Source organism: Macaca thibetana, chromosome 9 (genome assembly GCF_024542745.1).
Source record: "Macaca thibetana thibetana isolate TM-01 chromosome 9, ASM2454274v1, whole genome shotgun sequence".
Classification (NCBI taxonomy): Eukaryota; Metazoa; Chordata; class Mammalia; order Primates; family Cercopithecidae; genus Macaca; species Macaca thibetana.
The window spans coordinates 88530186-88536518 of NC_065586.1; the positions used below are offsets into that span (position 1 = coordinate 88530186).

At 43.2% G+C, this 6333-nt stretch overlaps 1 pseudogene; it reads right to left on the reverse strand.

Annotated features, from left to right (window-relative positions):
• Positions 1-945: 945 nt before the first annotated feature.
• LOC126962056 (eukaryotic translation initiation factor 2 subunit 2-like) lies at positions 946-2666 on the reverse strand (annotated as a pseudogene).
• Positions 2667-6333: the final 3667 nt, after the last annotated feature.

Consider the following 6333-nt stretch of genomic DNA (forward strand, 5'->3'; position numbering starts at 1 on the left):
ATATTTACTATTTAGTGGAAGTGGATCATCATAAAGGTATTTGTCTTTATTGTGTTCATGCTGAGGAGGAGGAAAAGGATGAAGAGGAAGAAGAGGAGGGGAAGAAGGAGGAGGAGGAAGGGTTGGTCTTGCTGTCTCAGGAGCAGCAGAAGTGGAAGAAAATCTATGTATAAGTGGATCCACACGGTTCAAGCCCATGTTGTTCAAGGGTCAACTGTAACTATTTTCTTACAACTATCACCCAGTCTTTTTCTCTTTTCAGTACTAGTCAGTAAGTAAACCCATCCCCTGTTCACAATTTTTTTGCATTTTTCAATTCTAGAATTTCCATCCAATTACTTTTTATAGTTTTCAGCCAAAGTACTCCATCTTGTCTTTAAAGTTTTTGAAAATTCAAGTTTTAAAAACTTTGTTTGGGCTGGGCATGGTGGCTCATGCCTATAATCCCTGCACTTTGGGAGGCCGAGGTAGAAGGATTGCTTGAGGCCAGGAGTTCAAGACCAGCCTGGGCAACATAGGGAGACTTTTTGTCTCTACAAAAATTTTAAAAATTACACCGGTGTGGTGACATGCACCTGTAGTCCTAGCTACTTGGGAGGCTGAGGTGGGAGGATCACCTGAGCCCAAGAGTTGAAGCTGCAGTGAGATGTAATCACACCACTGCATGCCAGCCTAGATACAGAGCAAGATCCTGTCTCAAAATCTTGTTTTACAACTCCATTAGCTGTATGGTGCTTTTTTTTTTCACTGTTATAATAACTTTAATTTAACTTGCATTTTACAGAAGTCTAGGAACGATTTTAAAAAAGCACCTTCTTACCCCATATCATGTTTCTTTGATAGGTGTTAAAGTAGACAATGAGTATGTCAACAGCTTGAGCATCAGCGTCTTGCAAGGACTTCAGATCAATCAACCACTCGCCAAAAATCTTGGCAGCTTTTTAAATCTTGCTTTTAATACAATGGTACATCCACTCTGATGGCAAACCTGTCCAGCCACATCTCCACAACACGCTTTGCAAAATCAGTGATTAGCAAATTAGTTAGTTTTGGCACCGAGCTTTGCTCGCTTGCCCATGACAGCCTGGAAGCCGGTTTTGATGCTGGCAACAGAACATCTAGAATGACAAGTTTCGCACTGTAGGAAATAGAGTCACGTGTCCTTCTGCAGGATTGTGTCCAGTAATCGGCACATGTGACAAGTGACATATTCCTTGATATATCTTCTCAAGGCATTTTCTATCTGTTTCTGTTGGAATCTTCCTTTGATTACAAGTTGATTATTACCAGCTATAGAACTACTTGTATCCAATTCAGCCAACAAAAATGCAAGAGATGTTTGGGCTGACGATGTAATAGTTTACAGATATGTGTAAAGTTGACAAGTTTTCTTGGTTCCTAGTCGGACGAACTGTGGAGGTTTCATGACAAATTTCCTTTTCTCCCCAGCAACCAGATCTGGATTCTTTTCCCTCGTGATGTTGAACACTCAATTCAGTAGCTCCTCATATGTGTAGTCTCTTTCTGAGCCTGCCCAAGCAGGGCCTGTCTGATTACCAAATGAGATACCATCATCTTTTTTGTTGTCTTCATCTTCTAGAGCTTTATCTTTCTCTAGTATTTCATCCTCATCTGGGAATTTGACCTTCTTTTTCTTCTTTTTATTGCCAAGCATAATGTCACGGTCATCCTCTGGTTTAGTTAGTTCTTGAACATCACTTTTTTTTTTTTTTTTTGAGACAGAGTCACTCTGTGTCACCCAGGCTGGAGTGCAGTGATGCGATCTCGACTCACTGTAACCTCCGCCTCCCAGGTTCAAGCAGTTCTCTGCCTCAGATTCCCGTGTAGCTGGGACTACAGGTGCCGGCCACCATGCATGGCTAATTTTTGTATTTTTAGTAGAGATGGGGTTTCACCATGTTGGTCAGGCTGGTCTCGAACTCCCGACCTTAGGTGATCCGCCAGCCTCAGCCTCCCAAAGTGCTGGGATTACAGGCGTGAGCCACTGTACCCGGCTTGAACATCACTTTCAATCTTAAGATCCTTTACGCTTTATTTAGCTTCATCAGTATCAAACATCTTTTTAGTTTTTTTCTTCTTTTTCTTTTGATTAAAGAAGTTCAAGTCATCTAGATCACCAGAAGCATCTTTTTTTCCCAGTGCCCTCTTCATCAGCTTCCAAATCTTTGTCCTCATTTGGCTCTGGCTCCACTTGTTTTGTTTCTGAAGGCTGGTTTTCTCAGTTTGGGTATCCCCTTCCTCATCTAACATAAAAGGCTTCTTTTTCTTCTTTTTCTTTTTGCTCATAGTAGGATCAAAAATCATCTCCTCCCCAGACATGGCTGCGGCTCGAGTGGGCTTGGGACGGACGGGAAGTCAGGCTGGTGAGCCCCAGGCCCCAGCGCAGCGCTGCTCCTGCCGGTTACCTCTCCCACCACCGCACCGGTGCTTTTTATTTTTATTTTTTTAATTGTCTGTCTTTTCTCTTGGTTTTGGATCAAGGGCTATCTTCTTGTATACCAGATTCTTTCTTTTCTTTTTTTCTTTTTTTTGAGACGGAGTCTTGCTCTATTGCCCAGGCTGGAGTGCAATGGCAGGATCTCGGCTCACTGCAACCTCTGCCTCCTGATTTCAAGCGATTCTCCTGACTCAGCCTCTCGAGTAGCTGGGACTACAGGGCGCCTGCCACCACGCCCAGCTAATTTTTTGTATTTTTAGTAGAGATGGTGTTTCGCCGTGTTGGCCAGGATGGTCTCGATTTCCTGACCTTGTCATCCACCCACCTCAGCCTCCCAAAGTGGTGGGATTATAGGCGTCAGCCACTGCACCCGGCCTGTATACCAGGTTCTTTTTTTAAGGAGTGTAAACAGCTGTATTTTACGGGTGCAAAATGTTTTTAAAATTGTAACATTTAAAAACTTTGTCATATCTGCTAATTAATTCTACAAACAATATTGATGTCTCTTTGATATACAATAGGACACTATTTTCTTTTAAAAAATTTTTTAATAATAATAAAAAAGACTATCTGCTGGGCACAGTGGCTCATGCCTGTAATCCCAGCATTTTGGGAGGCCAAGGCAGGCAGTCACCTGAGGTCAGGAGTTCGAGACCAGCCTGGCCAATGTGGTGAAACCCCGTTTCTATTAAAAATAAAAAAAGTAGCCGGACATGGTTGCAGACACTTGTAATCCCAGCTACTCGGGAGGCTGAGGCAGGAGAATTGTTTGAACCTGGGTAGCGGAGATTGCAGTGAGCTGAGATCGCCCTATTACACTCCAGCCTGGGCGACAAGAGCGAAACTTCGTCTCAAAAAAAAAAAAAAGAAGAACCTAATAACAGTACACTTTCAATTATTCTCTTTAATCTTTTCTATGATTGCTTTTATTTTATTTATAAATGTGCAATAAACCCACAAAACATTCCACTATATTTCTTTTTGAAAGTCAATAATTTTTAGAGATCAAAAATAAAAGTAAAAAAGTTTTTATATGTAATTTTAGTCATTTCCAGAAATCTTCATTTTTTGTGTGTAGATTTCTTTGCTTTGTGTGTAATACCAGATTCTGTGCTATCATATTCCTCTTGCTTAAAGAACTTCCTTTTTTTTTTTGAGGCAAGCTCTTGCTTTGTCACCCAGGCTAGAGTGTAGTGGCACAGTCACAGCTCACTGCAGCCTCTACCTTTTGGGCTCAAGCAGTCCTCCTACCCCAGCCTCCCAAGGAGCTGGGACTACAGGTGTGCGCCACCATGCCTGGCTACTTCTTTCCTTTTTTTTTTTTTTGTAGAGACAAGGTCTCACTATATTGCCCAGACTGGTCTCAAACTCCTGGGCTCAAGTGATCCACCTTGGCCTCCCAAAGTGCTGGGATTACAGACGGGAACGACCACGCCTGGCCTAAGAACTCCTTTTAACATTTCTTTTCTTTCTTTCTTTCTTTTTTCTTTCTTTTTTGAGATGGAGTTTCACTTTCACTCTTGTTGCCCAGGCTGGAGTGCAATGGTGCGATTTCAGCTCACCACAACCTCCACCTCCTGGATTCAAGCAATTCTCCTGCCTCAGCCTCCTGAGTAGCTGGGATTACAGGCATGCACCACCACGCCTGGCTAATTTTTGTATTTTTAGTACAGATGGGCTTCTCCATGTTGGTCAGGCTGGTCTTGAACTCCCGAACTCAGGTGATCCACCCGCCTCAGCCTCCCAAAGTGCTGGGATTACAGGTGGGAGCCACCATGCGTGGCCAATATTTCTTATAGTACAGGACTGTTGGTAATAAATTGTTTGGTTTGTTTTCTAAGGAAGTATTTATTTTGCCTTCATTTTTGAAAAGTATTTTCATTGAGTATAGAACTCTGGTTAAAAGTGGGTTTTTTCAATATTTTTTAAATGTCACTTTATTGTCTTCTGGTTTGCACAGTTTTAATGAAAAACCTGGTATAATTCTTATCTTCATTCCTCTGCATTTAATGTGCCTTCTGTTTTTGGTTGTCTTCAAAGTGTTCTCTTTCTGGTTTTCAGTAGTGTGGTGGGGGGCTAGGTTGCTAGAGGGTGTTTCTTTTCTTTTGAGACAAGCATCTTGCTCTGTTGCTCAGGCTGGAGTACAGTGGTGTGATTACAGCTCACTGCAGCCTCGAACTCCTGGGTGGGAGTTGACTCCTGGGCAGGAGTCAGTACAGGGCAGCAAATGTTGAGGTTTCACAGGGGCCTCTCTGGAAACCTCGCCCTCAAGGCCCCTGCTTGTCTTAAAGAGCTCTGAAATGCCTCTGCGATCATCCTTCCTTTGCCTTAATAAACGGAACCTGGTTTTCCTCTAGTCCTACTAATCTCTTTAGCAAATTGTTGCTTGGCCATGGCCTTGGTTTGCTCTCCTGAAGACGCCTTTTCACTCTTTACCAGGACAGGCCGTGAATTTTCTAAATCTTTCTGCTCTGCTTCCCTTTTAGTGATACATTCAATCTTTAAATTATTTCTCATCAGGCCTGGCGCCATGGCTCACGCCTGTAATCCCAGCACTTTGGGAGGCTGAGGTAGGTGGATCACTTGAAGCCAGGAGTTTGAGACTATCCTGGCCAACATGGTGAAACCCTGTCTCTACTAAAATTACAAAAATTAGCCAGGCGTGGTGCTGCACGCCAGTAATCTCAGCTACTCAGGAGGCTGAGGCAGGAGAATCGCTTGAACCTGGGAGGTTCAAGTGAGCTGAGCTGAGATGGCGCCACAGCACTCTAGCTTGAGCGACAGAGCCAGACTCCATCTCAAAAAAGGAAAAGAAAGAAATGAAATTAATTATTTGCATCAGTTCCTTGGTGGGAGTAAAAAAATTCTTTCTATCCTCTCATATCTTACTACATGCAGTTAAAAGTAGCCACGAAGCTCCTTCAATATTTTGCATCTTAGAGATTTTTCCACGAGATATTCTATTTATTTTTTATTGTTGTTTATTTTTTTGAGATGGAGTTTCGCTCTTGTCACCCAGGTTGGAGTGCAATGGCACAATCTTGGCTCACTGCAACCTCCACCTCCTGGGTTCAAGCAATTCTCCTGCCTCAGTCTCACAATTAGCTGGGATTACAGGTGTATGCTACCACTCCTGGCTAATTTTTTTGTATTATTAGTAGAGACAGGGTTTCACCATGTTGGCTAGACTGGTCTTGAACTCCTGACCTCAGGTGATCCACCTGCCATGGCCTCCGAAAGGGCTTTGATTACACGCATGAGCCACCGTGCCCAGCCCAGATATTCTATTAATAGTTCATCACACTCAAGTTCTGCCTTCCACAAAGCCCTAGGACATGGACGAAATTCTATCAAGTTCTTTGCAACGGTATAAGAAGGATGGTCTTTACTCCAGTTTGCAATATCTTATTCCTCATTTCTATCTGAGACCCCATCAGAATGGCCTTCATTGTCCATATTTTTTCTTTTCTTTTTTTGAGACAGAGTCTCACTCTGTCTCCCAGGCTGGAGTGCAGTGGTGTGATCTGGGCTCACTGCAACCTCCACCTCCCAGGTTTAAGTGATTCTCCTGCCTCAGCCTCTCGAGTAGCTGGGATTACAGGCACATACCACCATGCCCAACTGATTTTTGTATTTTTAGTAGAGACAGGGTTTCACCATATTGGTAAGGCTGGTCTCGAACTTCTGACCTCAGGTGATCCACCCACCTTGGGCTCCCAAAGTGTTGGGATTACAGGCATGAGCCACTGAGCCTGGACTACTGTCCATATTTCTATGAACATTCTAAGCAACATCACTCTAGTAATCTCTAAGTTAGGAAGGTCCAAACTTTGCCAACAGCTTTTCTCTTCTTCTGAGCCTTCTTGAGAATTGCC